The sequence below is a fragment of the Bubalus kerabau genome, chromosome 23 (assembly GCF_029407905.1).
Source record: "Bubalus kerabau isolate K-KA32 ecotype Philippines breed swamp buffalo chromosome 23, PCC_UOA_SB_1v2, whole genome shotgun sequence".
NCBI lineage: Eukaryota > Metazoa > Chordata > Mammalia > Artiodactyla > Bovidae > Bubalus > Bubalus kerabau.
In genome coordinates, this window is record NC_073646.1 from 3568065 (window position 1) to 3588359 (window position 20295).

Here is a 20295-nt window from a genome sequence, read left to right on the forward strand (position 1 = left end):
TGCATTCTTTACGTTATTTTAACAACCGTCCCTTCTACTTGATATAGAAATAATTATTCATTTTTCTAGATGTATTAATTGTATTGTGGTTACTTATATTTTTAAAAAGTCTTTATTTTTTATAAACACAGCCAATTATTTAGAGATTAAATTATATGACAGCCAATGTGCTTTAAAATAGTGGGCTGGGTAGTGACTACAGTTAATAGTATTGTACTGTATACATAAAATTTGCAAAGAGAGATCTTAAGCATTTTCATCACACACATCAGGTAACATGTGAGGTGATGGATGTGTTAATTAACTTCACCGTGGTAAATATTTTACGATGTAAATGTATATATCAAACCGTCATTGTACACCTTCAATATACATCATTTTTATTTGTCAGTTATATCTCAGTAAAGCTGGAAAAAAAGATAATGGACTGGATCGAGGTATACACAAAACAAGTTTTTCTATGAGGTGATAATGTCTTAACGGAACACATTATACTATTTTTCTCTGCTTTAGTTCTTGCTTGAAATAGTCCATGATGAAGTTTTCTCTTTTTTAAATCCATGCAGTATATGCCTTCATCCTCAAGGTAAAAATCTCCCAAATTTCAGGGCATGGTGGAGAGTAAAATTAGAAACCTCCTCTACTACATACCCACAGAGGAGATGATCGCTGAGGCTTTGTCATATATATAGATGCAAAGATATTACTTTGCCGTCAAAGGTCCGTATAGTCAAAGCTGTGTTTTTTCCAGTAGTCGTTTATGGATGTGAGTGTTGGACCATAAAGAAAGCTGAGCACTGAAGAATTGATGCTTTTGAACTGTGGTGTTGGAGAAGACTCTTGAGAGTCCCTTGGACTGCAAGGAGATCTAACCAGTCCATCTGAAAGGAAATCAGTCCTGAATATTCATTGGAAGGACTGATGCTGAAGCTGAAGCTGCAATACTTTGGCCACCTGATACAAAGAACTAACTCACTGGAAAAGACCCTGATGCTGGGAAAGAGTGAAGGCAGGAGGAGAAGGGGACGACAGAGGATGAGATGGTTGGATGGCGTCACCAACTTGATGGACATGAGTTTGAGCAAGCTCCGGGAGATGATGATGAATAGGGAAGCCTGGTGTGCTGCAGTCCATGGGGTTGCAAAGTGTTGGACATGACTGAGTGGCTGAACTGAATTGCTATATCTCATGGGCTTCCCCAGTGACTCAGTGGTAAAGAATCCTCCTGCAACGCAGAAGCTGCAGGAAATATGGGTTTGATCCCTGGGTTGGGAAGATCCCCTGGAGATGGGAATGGCAACCCACTCCAGTATTCTTCCCATGGTGGTCCATAGCATCACAAAGTCCATGGGGAGGTCAGACCCACCTCCCAGAATATTGGAAATAAAAGCAAAAATAAACAAATGGGACCTAATTAAAATTAAAGGCTTCTGTACAACAAAGGAAACTCTAAGCAAGGTGAAAAGACAGCCTTCAGAATGGGAGAAAATAATAGCAAATGAAACAACTGACAAAGAACTAATCTCAAAAATACACAAGGAACTCCTGCAGCTCAATTCCAGAAAAATAAACGACCCAATCAAAAAATGGGCCAAAGAACTAAACAGACATTTCTCCAAAGAAGACATACAGATGGCTAACAAACACATGAAAAGATGCTCAACATCACTTATTATCAGACAAATGCAAATCAAAACCGCAATGATGTACCATCTCACGCCGGTCAGAATGGCTGCTATCCAAAAGTCTACAGGCAATAAATGCTGGAGAGGGTGTGGAGAAAAGGGAACCCTCTAACTCTGTTGGTGGGAATGCAAACTAGTACAGCCACTATGGATAGCAGTGTGGAGATTCCTTAAAAAACTGTAAATAGAACTGCCTTGCTGCTGCTGCTGCTGCTAAGTCGCTTCAGTCGTGTCCGACTCTGTGCGACCCCATAGACGGCAGCCCACCAGGCTCCCCCATCCCTGGGATTCTCCAGGCAAGAACACTGGAGTAGGTTGCCATTTCCTTCTCCAATGCATGAAAGTGAAAAGTGAAAGTGAAGTCGCTCAGTCGTGTGTGACTCTTAGCGACCCCATGGACTGCAGCGCACCAGGCTTCTCAATCCATGGGATTTTCCAGGCAAGAGTAGTGGAGTGGGGTGCCATTGTCTTATGACCCAGCAATCCCACTGTTGGGCATACACACTGAGGAAACCAGAATTGAAAGAGACACGTGTACATGTTCATTGCAGCACTGTTTATAATAGCCAGGGCATGGAAGCAACCTAGATGTCCGTCAGCAGATGAATGGATAAGAAAGCTGTGGTACATATACACAATGGAGTATTACTCAGCCATTAAAAAGAATACATTTGAATCAGTTCTAATGAGGTGGATGAAACTGGAGCCTATTATACAGAGTGAAGTAAGCCAGAAAGAAAAACACCAGTACAGTATACTAACGCATATATATGGAATTTAGAAAGATGGTAACGATAACCCTGTATGCGAGACAGCAAAAGAGACACAGATGTATAGAACAGTCTTTTGGACTCTGTGGGAGAGGGCGAGGGTGGGATGATTTGGGAGAATGGCATTGAAACATGTATAATATCATATATGAAATGAAAAAAAGAAATTATATGATAATATATCTGATAAAAATTAAAAAAATAAAGTAAAAGCAAAGTCCATAGGGTCACAAGGAGTCGTACATAACTGAAGCGACTATATATATATAGTATATATGCACATAGTTTTCTTTTCCTTTTAAAGACCATGAATGAGATTCTTCTGATCCTCCAGCTCTGGGCTTACTTCTCCTACTTTCCCAGGCACCTGGGGTCCTGTCATCCCTTCTCAAATCAGGAACTTCATCTCAATGCAGCATCTCCCACCATCATATGTGGCCTGCAGAGAACAGTGACCACAGAGTGATCCAAGCTGCCAGTGTTTCCCTCACTGACGTCTCTCCCTGACTTATGGAAGGGAATATCCTCCAGGCCCTCTCAATGGGGTGGTGGGTGTGCTCATCAAATATGACAGACTCACTGAAGCATTTCTATCTTGTAGAGTCTGAGTTCCTTTCTTTACATGATGCCAGGGACATTCTTGAATTCTAATCCCCTTAAACATAGGCCACCACTGAGTTCAATGCTTAGCCAACCAACCAAGAAACATTCAGCTGCATGAATAACATTTAAACACAAGCTTTAGCCACTCCTTTGCAGTCAGCCTGCTCTCATGTTTCAGGAGTGTATTATCCTCGGTTATTTAATAAAAGATCTGTCTGCTAAAAAAAATTAAGAAATAAACACAGGCTTGCTGGGATGTATGCCCAGAGCAATAACTTCACTAGATCCAAAAATCACATCCCGTCCTCTTTATCCTAACATCCTCAGATCCATTCCTACACACATTCCCTAGTTTTCTGCCAGCGTCATTCTTTTGGCATATGAATGAGTTCCTCCCAGGCCAGCCTTTGTACTTGCTCCTGCAGCGTGCTGATCTAACTGTAGTTATGGGACAACCAACGTTAGAGGGTAACAAGGCTGGCTGGTGTGGGCTTTGAGGAGAACTCTCCTCCCCTTGCAAGACAACCACTCCAGGTGAGATTATTATGGCATATTCAAATAGAGGAAAGCTACTTTCCCCAGATATCAGAGAACAGTCTGCTTTCACTGGCAAGGGAGACTCCAAGTGACTCAGGGGTTCAAGATCTCAACTTAGTCCAAGACCACCTAAACTTCCCTAGGCTTTGGCTCCACTCCTTCGTAATCAACGTCCTTCCTTTCACAGAAAAGATCTCTCGAGGCTGTGAACTCAACTTACAGTGTCATCCTGCAATATACATCATTCAGTTATGTGTTTGATTTTCAGCAATGTCAGCCCTGCAGCTATACGATTATTTTATGGCTGACAGAAAATATCCCTGGATCTCTGGGCATGACTTAGGCTGAAAGTTTAAAGGCCTGATCTTGTCATTTTCTTTCTTCAAACAAACAGGCGCACCCAGGGGAGTCCTTCCCACATCACAGTCCTTGTGCTCACCTCTACTGCTGCAAGAGTCAAGTGCAGCAGCCACGTGGTCCCCCAGGGCACCTGCTTCTGTCGGCACTTCATCATAATCAACCACGTGATAGGCGGCTTGATCACGGTGCTGCTGCATGTCAGGAGTTACCAGTATCCCGTTTTCCACTGGCAAGGAGCTCAAGTCCAAATTCATTACCAAACCAGGGTCCAGGCAGCAGTCAATAAACCCATTTGTTGGTGGGGGGAGGGTAGGAGTAATGGGAAGAGGTTGTTACAAAGACACAAAGTTTTAATTATAAGATGAATAAGTTGTGGAGATCTGATGTACAGAATGGCAACTATAGTTAATAATACCTTATTGTATACCTGAAATTGTTAAATGTAGACCTTAAGTGTTCTCAACACACACACACATACACAAAAGGTAATTTTGTGAAGTGAAGGGTGTCCGGCTCGTTATGTGGGATCTTAGTTCCCCACAATGTTCATGAGCTGAACACCCACCCCACGACTCCCATCCCTCACCTTGTCTTTAAAACTTTTCCCTGAAAGCCCTCTCTGGAGTTTGAGCCTTCTGAGCACTAGCTGCCTGGACTTCTTGCTTGGAGTCTGTAATAAACTCCTTCACCACGACTCAGCATCAGTAGATTGGCTTTACTGCACGAGGCTGAGCCAACTCAAATTTGGTTCCATAACAATCTCATTCTTTGAGTGTTTTAGGACATATTTTAGGACACAACTACTTTAGGACATATTTCCTAGAAAAGCTGAGACAGGGATTTTTGTGTAATTGGTTCGTGAAAGGAACACTCTGAGGAGGCATCTGTAAGGGAGAGGAGGACGCAGGATAGACAAATGGACTAGTTTTTAAATTTATCTCTCTGGCTTCAATGTGGGATCCAGTTCTTTACAATCAATCATAATCTCTCCCTAACTTCCCCCAGAAAGACAGACTATAACAGAACTCTGATGAGTACAGTCGAGTCCCTCTCTTTTGGATGAGTAGGGTGCCCCAATCCAGCCACTAAGAGAGACACGACCTGGCAGGCACCTCCCCAAGCCTTCTCCTGCCCGCCTCTTACCTCTACCTTGGAACCTAGGTCTCCAGATGACCCAACATCCTGAGAGCCTCAGGAGTGGCATCGCTAAGCTTTCCAGCTCCCCTGTCTCACTCTCAGAAAGGAAGTCACATCCTGCTTCTTGGGGAGCGGAGGACCTCACCTCTACCTGAGGTGTCCCACGAATTCCAGCTTTCTTTCTACTTTAGAAAGGAGATGAGGGGCTCCCTTCCCTGCTCATCTCCCCCAGGAGGGAGGAAAGCGCAGCGGATGCCGGTGGGGACACACAGGGTGGGAGGAGGCGAGGCTCCTGGCTGGGGATCACCCCTGGATACAGACGGGGCACCGTATAGGTCCCGGCGCAGGGCTGAGTTAGCTGAAAATCCATCTCCAAGTCTCGCTCTTGTTGCTGTCGTTCAGTATGTAGAACTGAGACTGATCTCATAAGAAAGTGGGTTCCAGTCCTAGTTTTGGGGACAATTCTTGGCCTTGCCGGGATCTCAGGAATTGCAAGAAAATTCCTAGAGGAAGATCCCGCGTGCGGTAACTAAGACCTGCTGCAGCCAAATTAAAAAAAAATTTTTTTTAAGATCCTAGAAAAGGATCATTCTGTGTGCTGAAACTTACAGTTTCAGCTTTATATTCCAAAACACATGTAGTGAAACGAAGATGAAACGAGATGCTCTGCTGAGACTCAGTGTTCCAGTCTCCCTGGTCTAGCAACTTGGAACTCAGAAAGAAGCCCCGTGGGAAGAGGATTAGTTTATATGGACCTTGTCGCTCTCTAAAATCACTTTTATTTAGCTGTAAAGCCCTAGGGGCAAAAGCTGCGCCCAACGTGGGGCTCGAACCCACGACCCTGAGATTAAGAGTCTCATGCTCTACCGACTGAGCTAGCCGGGCTGTTGCGAAAGGGGGAGCTACAGTTCTCCTGAACTTCGCTGAACCTAAAACTAGTAGGGACGCACTCTGAATCCCGCGCACATCGCCTCCCTCTGTTAGGGTGTGGGAGGTGCCGGGTTCCAATCACGGGCGATTTCTCATTTTCAAACTCTCAGCTCCTTTCAGGAGAGGTAGCGTGGCAATCCACTCCAGTATTCTTGCCTGAAGGATCCCAGGGACGGGGGAGCTTGGTGGGCTGCCGTCTATGGGGTCGCACAGAGTCGGACACGAGTGAAGCGACTTAGCAGCAGCAGCAGCAGCATTAAGCCGATCGGGAAGGGTTGATGGCCTCGCCTCCGGGACAAGCCGGGAGACCTTCCTTCCCCGGAGGGTGGGGGTGGGGTGGGAGGGTGTGGACCCCTTGCTCGTGCAAAAATTTGGAGCAGCTGCCCTTCGGGGAGAAGTGAGCACTACCCCCAGTTCTGACCCCAACATCAGGTTCCAGATCCGTGAGGGTTTCCTGCGGCCGAGCCAGACCAGGAGGGACCCGGAGAAGCTCGAGGGTCACCCCGGACCGACCGGTTGGGAAGTGGCCGAGTCTCATTCTCCTCGTGTCGCATGTTGGGTGAAATTTCTGTCCTGGGGTCCATCATGGGAGACCACATTCGCCCGGCAGCACTCCCTCCCCGCTCCTCCTTGTCACCTGCCCCCTCCTCTAGCTGCTGCGGACTGGGCGGCCCCCGTGGCCGAGGGTGGGGGTGGGGGGGGTGGGGGCGGGGCGGGGGTCTGGCTCCGCAGCCCGGGGGCCAGAGCGCGCGGGAGCCCCCTCACCCGGAGATTCCGGCCGCGCTTCGCCTCCTCCTCTACTTCTCGAATCGAAACCAAAACCATCCCCAGGATCTGGCTGCGGATTCTCAGCCCGGGATCCGAGGGCGGAGCCGCGGTCTCAGGCCTCCAAGGACAGGCACCGGGAGCCACTGTAACACCGGCTCGTTGGTCTAGGGGTATGATTCTCGCTTTGGGTGCGAGAGGTCCCGGGTTCAAATCCCGGACGAGCCCAGGTTTTTTTTTTTTTCCTTTCCGCAGACACCAGCTAGTTTTCGGTTTGAAGACATCCTAACTCTGCGGAGTCCTGAGCGACGGAATCGTGGTTCCCGCCGGCCACGATCCGATCGTCCGCTCTCGGTTCTGTTCTGCCAAGTGGCCACCACTGCGCTGGGGTCGCTCTGGGCCTGGCGCTGGGGGAGGAGACCGAGATGAGTCAGTCTCCGCTCTCGGGAGACCAGCTCCGTGTGCCAGACGGTCACTGGACTGGGTGATGATGTGACTTGGGGCGTGTGTTTCTACTTTGGGTAATAAACTCAAATTTTATGACCCAAGTAAAGGACAAGCCCACGTTTCAATGCCTTTCCTATTTGAGGGGCTGCCCAAAGGGTCTTCCACGACCCAGGCAAGGAAGGAAACCGCAGAGGAGACTGAGCAGGGGGCCGCAAGAGACCACCAGTCCCCACGGGGGTCCAGGGGGCGGTGCTCCGAACACGGGGTCTCCTCTTCCGCTAGAAGAACCGCGGTGTTTTCATAGGTTTTATTATTATTTTCTGAGGCCAACAGATTCAGCCACTGAGAAGATGGCTTATTACAGTTTCCAAGAGGAGGTGGCACGTCTCCGTGGGGGGAGGGGGGACGGGGAAGCACCAGTGTCGGAAGGAAGGAGAAGAAAATGTGGGCAGGAGACTTTCTTGTGGCTTCAGGGAGGGTAAAACAGGTCAGGCAGGGAAGACAGGTTTAAATGGCTGGCTGAAATACGTTCGGTGGGCTCGGGGGCACAGGTGCTGTCCCTGGTTGTCTGTTTCCTGGCCTTGAGGTGACTCTGCACGTGGACTGTGGCCCAGAGGGTGAGAGTTTGATAAAACAGGTGGTCGTGGGCTGTGGACCCTGGATTGGTTGGTTTACCTTTGAAAAATGCCTGCTGACGGAGGAATTGTTTGCTATCTCGAAGAACTGACCAGGTCGGTGGGCCTGGAAGATCCCCTGCAGTAGGAAATGGGAACCCACTCCAATATTCTGGCCTGGAAATTTTCCATGGACGGAGGAGCCTGGCGGGCTACAAGCCATGGGGTCGCAAAGAGACCAACACAACTGAAAAACTGAGCACAATTGACCAGGGAGGAAGGTTCAAGAGCGAGGGGACATATACACTTATGCATGATTCACGTTGATGAATGGTAGAAACCAACACAACAATGTAAAGCAATTATCTTCCAATTAAAAATTCAAAAATAAATTTTTTTAATGTAAAAAAAAAAAATGAATTGCCCAACCTTGGGAGAGGCCTTTGCTCCAGAGTCAGCAAGGTTCCAGACATCTAAACAACAGAATACAGAAAAGACATGGCTGATACAGGAAGGGACTGAGACTTTGGTTGGAATCTGAGGGCCCCCAATCTAGGCGGCTTTCTGATCCCAGGCCCAGAGTTGGGCCTCCCCAGGGTATTAAGGCACAGAGCCCCTGCCAGGCGAGCTGCCACAGGGCCAGAGCTGCCCAGCACATGCAGAGGGGGCAGGGGGCTGGTGACCCTCTTCTCTGATCTAATCGCCCCAGTTTCTCTGGTTAAGCCTGGAGTCTTGCATGCTCGGTGCCCCTTTCATGCCTCCTGACTCTCAAGTCCCCTAGCGAGTGCATTTCCTGAACAGAACCCTGGGTCCCATTTGGATGTCCAGGGAGGCCTCTATGGCCTTTGAGGCCTAGTGGGCATCAACCAGGGTAACCAGGCTCCCTGGCCAGCACTTTCTTCCCCCACAGACAGAACCTTTTAAGACTCCCATTCCTTGAAGGGAAACTACCACTGCCTCCAGCAGCAGGTCCGCTCCTCATTGTGTCAGAGGTGCCCCTCCCTCCGAGCTGCCTCAACCCTCTCCCCACTTGGGCACCCAAGGTCTGCTGTCCTCTACAGCAGGCCCTGAGTCTAGGTCCTGCCTGCAGCTGGGGTCTGACTGTCATCTGTCCAGGGAATGGGAAATGAGCACTGCAGAGGAAGCTCCCTGTGGAGATTTTTGGCATCAAATTTGGCATCAAATCCCCAAGGAGCCCCATTTGCTTTTTGTGGTCACTTTAGGGCTGAAACAGAATTCCTGGGAGAGCGGGTGTGGGTCCTGGCCCTGTGAGAATGGATCATGGGGCAGGCGCAGTGGGTGGTGGACACAGACCCGCTGGATGCGAGTGGCCAGAACAGGCCTGGGCACCGAGGTCAGGGGTCCGTGTGTGTTCAGTGGACAGGAAGTCACTGTGACCCAGGTCACATCAGTGGCAACAGCACCTTGGGGCATCTTTTCTGAGAAACTTCCTCCCTTACCCTTTTACTCCCTACTTAAACCCCTACCCATCGCTGGGGCCCCTTCCTAGCTGCGGTCTGCATTGGGATTCGAGTCTGGAACTCTGGAGGCGGTTCTCCAGGCTGGACCAGCTGTGAGACTGGCAACCCCTCGGCAGGTGTTTTCAGTGGGTGCTGGGGGAGCCAGGTGGTCCCGGAGGCGTCTAGGAGCCCGCGACGTCGAGGACAGGATCCGAACTCTACTCCCAGCTTCATTCTGCAGCCCAGGCCTCAGTCCGGTGACAGAGGCGAAATGGGGGTGCTCTGCTGAGCTGATCGCCTCAGTGTTCCTTGTACAGAGAAGGAGAGGGGAGGAGCCGAACCCTCCAAAACCTCCATTGAAACTCTCCAACTTGGAACCTCAGCGTGGGGCAATGCGCAAAGTCCCATGTCCGCCCCCGCTCCCCACCCCTACTCCCAACCCCGTCCACGGAATCAAATCCTTCCATTCATGACACTCACGGGGAAAAGGGAACCATCCATGGACTGAGTAAACAGGGACAGTCCCGGACCAGGGAGGACAGAGCCACGTTGAGCTCATCAGGAGGGGAGGAGGCTACCACCGTGTGGCTCGTTGGTCTAGGGGTATGATTCTCGCTTAGGGTGCGAGAGGTCCCGGGTTCAAATCCCGGACGAGCCCTGCTTTTAATAAAAGGCTGTGTCCCGGGGACACACTGTTGTCACATTCACCGGATATGGATATTCCCACCTCAGCTGTCATCCTCATCCTTCCGAGCAGCGGTCTGGGTTGCTCAGATCTACAGGGCTACTCCTGGTAGAGAGAACATGGAACTCGGTTCTCCCCTGACTCCCAAAGGAGCATCCTAGTGTAAGCTGAGCTTTTATGACCGTGGACATGTTGTCCTGCAGATGCAGAGATAATAGTAGCTGGCTTGCTCGCCCCCCTAAATAAACCAAAGGAAAAACTGGTGGCTGGGTTTGGTCTAGAAGCCAGGTTCAAATCTTTAATGGATCTATTTCTAGGGTTCCTTTGGTTAAAGAAGTTGAGGAATCTGGTGAGTTAGCAGATCCACTGTAAGGAGTGGACACTTTGGGCTTATGAGAGCTTGGGCAGGGTGGCGCGGTGCAAAGTCACAGGCTGCGTGACTTCACTTTTGGTGCATTTTGTTCCTAAACAGAAAGGCAGGAATTGCTGAGAGATCCTGTCAAAAAGACGCCCAGCGTGGGGCTCGAACCCACGACCCTGAGATTAAGAGTCTCATGCTCTACCGACTGAGCTAGCCGGGCACATGTGACTGGGAGACTCCAGCCAAGCTTCGGAACTTGACTGGCTGTGGATCACCCCAAATGACTGGGTGGGGTACGTCGCTGGGTTAGCAGGGATGTGGAGTCCTCTCAGGGCCTTCTCTGTGTTTAGACTGCCCAGAATTCCCCGAATCCCCAGCAGGAAAGCCGCCTTGCAGGGGCAGGGGAGTGGGGGGAAGTGGGAGGGGTGGGGGAGTGGGGGAAAATGGGGGAGTCAGGGAAAGTGGGGGGAGTCGAGGGGAGTAGGGGGACTGGGATAGAGTAGGAGACATGTGGGGTGAGATGCCACACTGACAGAGGGACAGACAGACAGCTGTTCAGCAGCTGCCAGGAGCCCTGCAACTGGCACAGAACTGAGGGTGGACCTGCCCAAGCTGATCCGGATACTCCTGGACGAGGGGACCAACTGAAATCGGGCAATGGCAAGGGACCCACCACTGTATGTGCACAAACAAACCCGTGAACCGAAAAGAATTGTTAGACATGCTGGATTCTACTGGATTCTATGTTCACATAACACCATCCATGCTTCCTGCGCATTATCTAAAATAAACTTTTTTTATTTAAAGTTTTTTTTTGCCCCAACCCTTCTCGGTCTGTCCTTTGGGTGATCTTGAATTGTTGGAACCAAGGACCAGTGGTGGATTGCTGGAAGGGGTTGGAGACCCCGGGGCACCCACCAGGACACCTACCCTGCTCACTCCTGTTTCGGCCAGTCTCCTGGGATTCAGAATCAGAAGTGAGGTGGCCCTGGAGGAAGAAAGCAGATGCTTGCCCCGCACTTGTGAGACCTGGGTAGGCTGAGGATGAGGCTACCCTGCCACATCCCCCTCCCAGCTTGCCTCTCTAGAGCAGAAAGCCACTTCAGATATACAGTGGACTGGGAGTGAGGGCAGAGGTTATCTGCTCCACCCCCCCACCCCCCACCCCCCGCTACCCCAAATTCTGGAGACAGATCCTCAGAAAATTCTCTGAGGATCCCTTGAGATTTCAGACTCCACCAGTCCCCATGTGCAGAGCTGGCCTGCATCCTGAAACCAGCCAGCTGAATGCAAAGGGAGGTTAGGAGGCAGCAGGAGCCTGCAGGCACTGAGCACCATAGAATACTGTGGGGCCATCCTTAATGCTGTTGGATGTGCACATGGCATTAGATTATTTTAAAATGGAGGACTTTATTTGTAGAGTTAAGGCAAAAAACTTTTATGGGTGAAACAATGTTGTACACAGGTTTCAAATACACACAGAGATAGGGGAGGCTCTGGTGTGGTGGGTGGGGGATGAGGGGTTATGTGATTCTGCTTCTTTTTTTTTTTCAAAACTTTTAAAAGTAAGGTTTATTTTGAAAACTTTATTCTTTGATCAAAGAATGGAGAGGTGCAAGTACATCCTCTTCTAAATTTTATTTATTTTTTTAATCCACCAGAAACTTTCAGCGATTTCATTTCTCTTCTTTTTTTAGTTACTATTTCTTCTAACACTGTTTAGCCCCATCTTTCTCTTCTCTTAGGTCTTCAAGACTCCAATATTATATATTTTGTTAAAGCCCCACAAAGCCTTGAGGCTCTGTTACTTGGTTTATTTTTTTAAGTTTATTTTCTCTGTTCTTCAGATTGGGTAACATCTATTGTTCTATCTTCAACTGATTCTTCTGTCCTGTTGATCCTGCCATTGCCTGTCAATTAAGTTTTTTATTTTGATTATTGTATGTTTCCGCTCTAAGCTTCTCAGTTGGTTATTCTTTATCTATTTTATTTATTTGAGACTTTCACTTTTTAAATTTAAGTGGCTTGTAATTGCTCTCTGAAGCATTTTTACATGGCTGCTTAACCACGTTTACCTTCCAACATCTGAGTCAGCTTCTCTTGATTGCCATTTCTCCTTCAAATTGACATTTTTCTGGTTCTCAGTTTCATCAGTGGTTTTCAATTGCATCTTGGACAGTTTCAGCATTATGAGACTCTAATCTCATTTAAATCTTCCGGGTTAGCAGCCTTCTCTGATTAGGCGCCCCCCGGTAGGGAAAGAGGGGGTCACCCTGTTGCTGTCTGCTGAGGGCAATTCCCACAGGATGGGACCTGCTGGGTCCCACACTGCTGGGCTGGAGTGAGAGTTCATACTGTCCACTAGGCTTCCGCCGATGGCCCCTGGCAGGAGGCAGGAGGGGCGCCTCCTACTGCTCCCCGCGTGGACAAAGAGAAGGTTGGAGGGAACTTTAACGTCCATCATTAGAAACCGGATTAAAGCAGGGCGGGGGAGGGGGGGACGCTGCTACTAGGTGCTGGGCCAACGGCCCTGACGTTTCAGGTCCCAGGAGGGGAGAGGGGAGGTGAGGAGACACTTCGGCCAAAGTTAAGGGGTCCATTTCCTCAGGTGGATGCTCGGGGCAGTCCTGCACAGGCTCCCTACTATCTCCTTTCACCCCGTGGGAAGAGGGGTGGTGGTCCAGGGGAGCTTTCCGACCCCGCTGCTGCTGCTGCTAAGTCGCTTCAGTCGTGTCCGACTCTGTGCGACCCTGTAGACGGCAGCCCACCAGGCTCCCGCGTCCCTGGGATTCTCCAGGCAAGAGGAGTGGGTTGCCATTTTCTTTTCCAATGCATGAAAGTGAAAAGGGAAAGTGAAGTCGCTCAGTCGTGTCCGACTCTTAGCGACCCCATGGACCGCAGCCCACCAGGCTCCTCCGTCCATGGGATTTTCCAGGCAAGAGTACTGGAGTGGGGTGCCATTGCCTTCTCCGCCCGACCCCGCACCGGCCATTAAGAACAGCAGCAGCACAGCCGGGCTGCCAGAGGTTCCCCCGGCCGGAACGCACCCGGGAGCCTTCCCAGACCAGGGCCGGGAGGAAGCGCTGCTCTTCACCGCGCGGCAGCGTTGGCGCGGCGCGCCCCATGGCGGCCAGGCGGGGAAAACCACCTGCTGTGCCGCGCAGCACAGGGACGCGGGCAGGGTTCAGCGTCCCAGGCGGGAGCTGTGGCCGCCGGCTGTGCCTGGGGCTCTCTCTTCATAATTCCCACCCGCTAAGCTATTTACTGTGGAGCCCAAATTCAGGACTCAGATTCTGGACCTCTAGCCCTTCCGCTCAGGCTAGCGGGCTGAGTGAATGGGGCGGGCGAGTGATGGTACATCAGACCACACTTGGTATCCACAGGAGGCCCTGGAATAGGTACACTGGGAGTTCTGGGGATAAAAAGATGGGCTCGTCCGGGATTTGAACCCGGGACCTCTCGCACCCTAAGCGAGAATCATACCCCTAGACCAACGAGCCACAGTAACACTTTCTTTGCCCATTCCATATTATCGTCACATCACTTCCCTGTCCAGCCTCAGGGCCACGGCTCCCCGCTTCCGAGGCGCTTCACAAAGGGCTCCGATAAGTTCAGTTCTCTGCCATCTAGAAGAGGAGAGTGCAGTGTCGCCGCCCCTGTGCGCACCAGGTCCGGGAGCCTGATCCTCTGGGCATCCGGTACTCCGTTCTGCCTCCCCTAGTCCTGGCTCGACTGGCGACGCCAGGCCACCATCACTGAGGCCTCCACCGCAGAGGAACTTGAGGGTCCTTTCCTCTCTCTACAACCAAAGGCTGGGGACTGGGGACAGAGCTGGAGCCGCGGTGCCTGGATTCCTCTTGTCCCGACAAGGCCACGAGCTACACAGCAGTCAGTCTTCTCCATGGAAGAGAATTATATTCAGAGAAATGTGGGTCTCCTGAGGCTTAGGGGCCAGGTGCACTGGTCACCCCAGAGGAGCAACTAATGTGGCCTGGGCCTTTCCCAGGGCCCTCCCGCGGGAGCCTCCATCCCTGAGCTGGTGGCCTTGTCCACAGGCCACCTGCCACCACCACCATCCCCGGCCCCCTGCCCCAGAGGCTCTGCCCTCTTCAGAGTTTGGCAGAGGGCCCGCTCTTCCCTGTACACCCAAGCCCAGGCCCTAAAACGTTCAGAAGAGCTCACGGCTAGATTCTGCTGGGACTTCTGAGATACCACCCTTGCATGTTGACCCTGCGACCTCAGTGACCCTCCTCCCCACTGTGCATTCTGACTCATCCCACACACTCCATGCACCAAGCCCTGTGCTGAGAACTCTGCAGGGACCAGCTCTGAGGGCACCAGCCCCAGTGGGGGAGGCCGTGACCTTTGAGCAGAGACACACACATCTGGAAGGGCAGGGAGGCTGGTTCAAGTGCTCACCTGGGGGCAGAGAGAGGAGGGGGAGATGTGGGACAGAGCAGAGGCGGTGGGGTTGAATGGAGTGGGTGTTGGAAGAGGGGCTGATGCAGGGTGCACGGGTGGAAGGATGAGAAGACTCAGCCTTGTTGTGGGGGAAGGCCCAGGGCCTGCTGGGTCTTGTTGGCCTTTTAAGCCAGGGATCGTGGGCCCGGGCTCCACCGGGAGCAGGAACAGTGTGTTGGGTCTTGGAGAAGGTTTCTATTGCCCGGGTTTGGGGCAATTGGAGCTTCAGCTTTGGGTATGAGCATTTCTGATCTCCTCCAATGGACCTTCAAAGCTAGAGCTGTCACTTGGTACTGGGGGGGGGGGGGGAGGGAAGGGGTCCCTGGAATGCCCCAGTCTAGTCCTTCTGACTTTTCAGTAGCGGCAGCTTCTGGAACTTTGCGGGTAAGAGGACAGAGGTCAGGAACAGAATCCCACCCAGGATGGGTTTTCCAAGCTCAGCAGGAATGGTAAACAATGTGCCCCCCCCACCCCCGCCCCCGGTCCCAGAGACCTTCTGAACAGACGAACCATCCTGGGAAGGGCCCAGGATCAGTTTCTGACTCTTCCAAGAGAGTCCCAAGACACAGGTGGTCGTGGGCAGAGCAGTGGCTCCCTGGAGTCGCGGATGCGAGGACCCTACACAGGGGCAAAGGAGTAGCCCACGAGCCCTCCCCTCTGGGACTCTGTGGTGCTGCGCATAGGTCAGAAGAGGAGCGCAAGGGGCTGATTCTTAACGTCATTTTAAACAACTGAAGCCATAAATAGATGGGAGCTCAATCATGAGTTAGATTCCGGATTACATAGGCAGAGGGAGCCATGATCCGGGCTCCTCTGAGCCATACTCGGACCCAGGAGAGGGGCTGTTCCTTGCCCCCACCCTCAATCCCCGAGGACCACCCTGAGAGACCCTGACCCAGGGCTGTGGCTAATGGCCCCAGGCCAAAAGTTCCACTTTAACAGTAAGCGAAAGAATCCCTGCCTGCCGACAACTGCATGAGAATGGGGGTCGGGGGAGAGGCGGCGGAGGGCGCGGGGAGGGGGAGGGGGGACGATGCCCGGCTGGACGTCCAGGGACTGTGCCAACCGCCTGAATGCCCAGAGGGCAGGCTCCAGGACTCCCGCACCTGTGCCGATTTTTTTTTTTCTTCTTCTTTTTTTTTTTTTGCACGACCGGCCTTTGGGACTCAGCTGCAGGGAGTCAAAAACGCCCCTCGTCTAAGCCCGGCTAGCTCAGTCGGTACAGCATGAGACTCTTAATCTCAGGGTCGTGGGTTCGAGCCTCACGTTGGTCGTGTGCTTTTTGGATGATGAAGAGGCCATAAGATTTAACCGTTTTCAGAGGTTTTTACCGATACAGGCAGCCAGGAGACCTACGTTGCCAGCAACCTGATCGGTTCCCTGGATCGTCACACATTTCAGCCGCAGACTTCCGTCTCCACCTTGAGCGAAGCGGTTCAGACCTTTGGTCCGCCAGCCAGCTTTTGAATACCTGGCCTGAGAAGACGCCCAGCCCCTGGATCTTAGATTTAGTAAATCCCGAGCGACCGGCGCCGCTGCACTTGACTAGGGGCTCATAGAACCCCGGACTCCGGGAACCGCAGGGTGCCCGCCGCCCGGGGTGTAGGTGCAGGCGGCGGGGGTGGGCAGGGCGGGATGGAGGGCGACTCTCCGAGCCCGGAGCGCCCCGGCCAGTTCCAGGCACCGAGGTTTGGGGAGCGCCATCAGGAGGCTCCTCCGAAGCAGGGCTCCCCGCGTGCCTGAGGAGGGGCTGCTCAGAACTTCCCTCCCCAACCCGCCCCTCACCCCCGGGCCCGGCAATCGGTGGTCTCTTATTTGGGGGGGGCTCTCAACTTTGCTCCACTCTCCCCAGTAAAAAGGACATGGACACGGGGTGTTTCGCTTCCCGATTTGGGGGAAAGCGAGGAGGACGGGATACAGTTTCCATCAGCGGATTTTCTTGTTTCCTCTCAAGGGTCTAGCCTTCTAAAAGGGCAGGCTGGGTGTTTGACGGGAGCAGGTTTGCTTTCTTTTTTGGTGGGAACCTAGGCTTCTCTTAGAGTGCCATCAGCGAGGCTGCCCCTGCCCCTCCCCCGAACCCTTGGAACTCCAGGTCCCAGGACCCAGGCTGCTACTCCGGCCAGACTAAGGCACACTTAGTCTCAGGAATATTTCCTGGTGTTCTTAGGTGAAAAGAAGTAACGGTCTGGGGTACAGAATAGTTAGGTCCATATACCTTAGTAGCTTTATGGGAGGGGGGTGGAAAAGTCTTACCTTCAGGACCAGTGTTAGTCAGCTGTGGTTGCCCTAACAAATTACCACAATCTGGGCAACTTGTGTACAATCTGGACAACTTGCGTGTGTGCGTGCTAAGTCGTCTCAGTCGTGTCTGACTCTTCGCGACCCTATGGGCTGTAGCTCGCCAGGCTCCTTTGTCCGTGGGATTCTCCCGGCAAGAATACTGGAGTGGGTTGCCATTCAAAGGATCCTCCTGACACAGGGATCGAAACTGCGTCTCTCTGTCTCCTGCATTGGCAGGTGGCTGCTTTACCAGTCGCCCCATCTGCAGATATGTGTGGCTAGGATTCTGTGAATGCTTGCTCCACACGGAGGAATCTGAACTCCCTTACCAGCTTAACAAAAGCTGCGCCCAACGTGGGGCTCGAACCCACGACCCTGAGATTAAGAGTCTCATGCTCTACCGACTGAGCTAGCCGGGCTACTTGTTTACCCTGTCTCTCCTTTGGAAGATCGATCCCTGTCCATAGGTCCCTGCTGTGCACAGCTTGGCTTCTCCCAGTTTCTTCGAAAAACTGCCAGGGAGCCTCAGGTTTGAAGGCTGCGAGGGCGCGGGACAGCCTTGAAGGTAATTTAGAGACTTGCTTAGCGGGGCGGGGAGGGGCGGGGTGAGGGGCGGAAGTTAACCCAGACGGACAGGCATATGGAGGCCCCGGAGCACGCCGCACTGAGAGACCGGTGCCTGGGCCCCTGAATCCCATGCACGTCCCGGGACCCCGAACGCAGGAGGCGGCCCCACGAAATTGTCTTCTTGCTTCCCAGATATGGGATCAGAACCCAAGCTTCCCCCAACCGTCCCTCCCTCCCGTGAGGGCCGGGGGGAAATCAGGACCCTCTTGCAGACGGGAGGGCAAGGTCACCAAGATAGGTGGCACAAGGCGTTCTTTTCTACAGTGGTCTTGGGGTGAGTCCCCAGGGCCTGCGAGAGCTCCTAGGGCCAAACCTTGGTGCCCCTGACCCCTGCCCGGAATACTCACCACTCACCTTGCCACGCCCCGCCCTACCCCGCCCCGCTTTAGGCGGGCCGTCTGAGTTATCCAGAACGACCCAGAAGACCCGCTGCAAGCCTGGAGGGGGAACCCGGTACCCAGGGGGTGTGACGCAGTGTCCAGCCAGGGCCAACTTCTTCCTTCCCAGTCAGTTTCTGGAATAAGGAAGGGAACTGTGAGGCACCTAGAGCCACACGGGGGCTTTGGGAGCCCAGCCCAGGAGCCCCAGGGTCTGCCCTGGACCCTAGTCCCCCTTCCTGTAGGGTGAGACTTGGCTTTGATTCAAGGTCAGTGGCTGGGGCTGGTCAGGTGGTCTCGAGTTTGGGTCTCAAGGGGAGCCCCCATGCGGTCCCTGCGACTGGGCCTGGGCCAGAGGGAGGGCCCAGGGGCAAGTGGATTGGTGGAGAGGCGACCCCCCGGCCCCTGGGGCCCAGAGTGTCGATCTCATTTCTCTCTGGAGAGTAAGGCAGGTCCTCCAGCCACAAGCCCCCCTTCCCTCCGGGGAGGGAGGATCTGGGGGACCACCTAAACTGAATGAGGGAGAGGAGAGAGGAGGAAGTGGATGACACCAAGGACAGTCAGTAAGGTTATGATAGCTTGTTGGTGTAGTGGTATGATTCCTCCTTTGGGTGCATGAAGTCCTGGGTTCAAATCCTGGACAAATCCACTTGTTTAAGGCAGTTCAGTTTCAAGTTTTATGACACTCTATATATGTTTGATTCTGGATATATATATATATATATATATATATATATATAGAGAGAGAGAGAGAGAGAGAGAGCATCTAATAAATATACTACTGTGCACCCTTCCTTCTGAGATTCTGGATGACCGTGAGCATTAGGAGGACACCATTTAACCCAGCACAGTGCTTTTTGAGAAGAATCCTGTTAATACTATTTTTATATTCCTTTTGAATAATCATCATTATTTTCTAATGGAGTGTGTGCACTTGATGGGCCCTGTACAGCTTCTCCAACCCCAGAATCAGATTGAACACCACCACTCTCAGTTCCCACTCACGTTGATTTTCCAGCAGTGCTTGCTTTTTCCACAGAAGCCACAGAAAACTTAACTTTGCCAAAAAAAAAAAAATATATATATATATATATATGTATATATATATATATATATAATCATAAAACTTGAAACTGAACAGCCTCGAACCAGTGGTTCACATAGAATGGAGTCTGATGGATGTTAACTACTGCTCTTTCTCTCAAAACTTTAAAACATCCCTGGAAAATTTTAAATGCCATAAAGGTGCCTTAACACACAGTTTGGGGACTGCAGAACTAGGCCAAAAGTGTTGCCCTGAGTACAGGAGTCATGTGGTTTAGGAACAGAAGTGGCCATCAGAAGGAGCTCCTGCAGGTGGCCCCTTGGGCTGGGTGTGGGGGTGATTGCTATGGAAGGGGCTGCCCTTTGAGCCCAGTCTTTCCCCCTGCCCCAGGGGGCCCTGTCTGCCTGAGTGACACCCTGAGCCAGCAGCCCCACGTTCCTAGCCGGCTCCAACACCAAGGGCTGTTGGTCCACACAGACAGTACAGCCAGGCCCTGCCTGCTTGGTTCTGAAGAGAACTCTTGGGGTTGAATTCGGGACCTCTCACTTCTAAAGCAAGAAAAGCACCCTCAGAACAGAAAAGTCCCTCTGGCTGGTGGTCCTTGGCGTCTGCTCTCTCTCAGTCTGACGTATATCCTCATCTCTGTGGTCTGGAATGCCAGTGTCTGTGGTGCTGAATCACTGACAGATTTTCCTAAAACAAAAAACAAACAAACAAAAAAACCCCAAACCAGCTAACCATAGGGGTTCATTTGGGATTTGAACCCAGGACCGCCCACTCCCAAAGCAAGAATCACACCCCTACACGAACAAGCCACAGCATATGGGCTCCTATTTTTCCTTGGTGTCATCCACGTACTCCTCTCTCCTCTCCCTCAGTTTGGGTGGTCCCCCAGATCCTCCCTCCCCGGAGGGAAGCGGAGCTTGTGGCTGGAGGATCTGCCTTACTCTCCAGAGAGAAATGAGATCGACACTCTGGGCCCCAGGGGCCGGGGGGTCGCCTCTCCACCAATCCACTTGCCCCTGGGCCCTCCCTCTGGCCCAGGCCCAGTCGCAGGGACCGCATGGGGGCTCCCCTTGAGACCCAAACTCGAGACCACCTGACCAGCCCCAGCCACTGACCTTGAATCAAAGCCAAGTCTCACCCTACAG

At 52.0% G+C, this 20295-nt stretch overlaps 7 non-coding genes across 7 annotated transcripts; 3 read left to right on the plus strand and 4 right to left on the minus strand.

Annotated features, from left to right (window-relative positions):
* Nucleotides 1–5904: 5904 nt before the first annotated feature.
* TRNAK-CUU (transfer RNA lysine (anticodon CUU)) lies at nt 5905–5977 on the minus strand. Its single transcript has one exon. It is a non-coding gene; the product is annotated as a tRNA-Lys (tRNA).
* A 966-nt stretch (nt 5978–6943) lies between these two features.
* On the plus strand, nt 6944–7015 carry TRNAP-UGG (transfer RNA proline (anticodon UGG)). Its single transcript has one exon. It is a non-coding gene; the product is annotated as a tRNA-Pro (tRNA).
* Nucleotides 7016–9894: 2879 nt separating this feature from the next.
* TRNAP-AGG (transfer RNA proline (anticodon AGG)) lies at nt 9895–9966 on the plus strand. The gene has a single exon. It is a non-coding gene; the product is annotated as a tRNA-Pro (tRNA).
* A 535-nt stretch (nt 9967–10501) lies between these two features.
* TRNAK-CUU (transfer RNA lysine (anticodon CUU)) lies at nt 10502–10574 on the minus strand. The gene has a single exon. It is a non-coding gene; the product is annotated as a tRNA-Lys (tRNA).
* Nucleotides 10575–13782: 3208 nt separating this feature from the next.
* TRNAP-AGG (transfer RNA proline (anticodon AGG)) lies at nt 13783–13854 on the minus strand. The gene has a single exon. It is a non-coding gene; the product is annotated as a tRNA-Pro (tRNA).
* Nucleotides 13855–16016: 2162 nt separating this feature from the next.
* TRNAK-CUU (transfer RNA lysine (anticodon CUU)) lies at nt 16017–16089 on the plus strand. Its single transcript has one exon. It is a non-coding gene; the product is annotated as a tRNA-Lys (tRNA).
* A 1352-nt stretch (nt 16090–17441) lies between these two features.
* Nucleotides 17442–17514, minus strand: TRNAK-CUU (transfer RNA lysine (anticodon CUU)). Its single transcript has one exon. It is a non-coding gene; the product is annotated as a tRNA-Lys (tRNA).
* Nucleotides 17515–20295: the final 2781 nt, after the last annotated feature.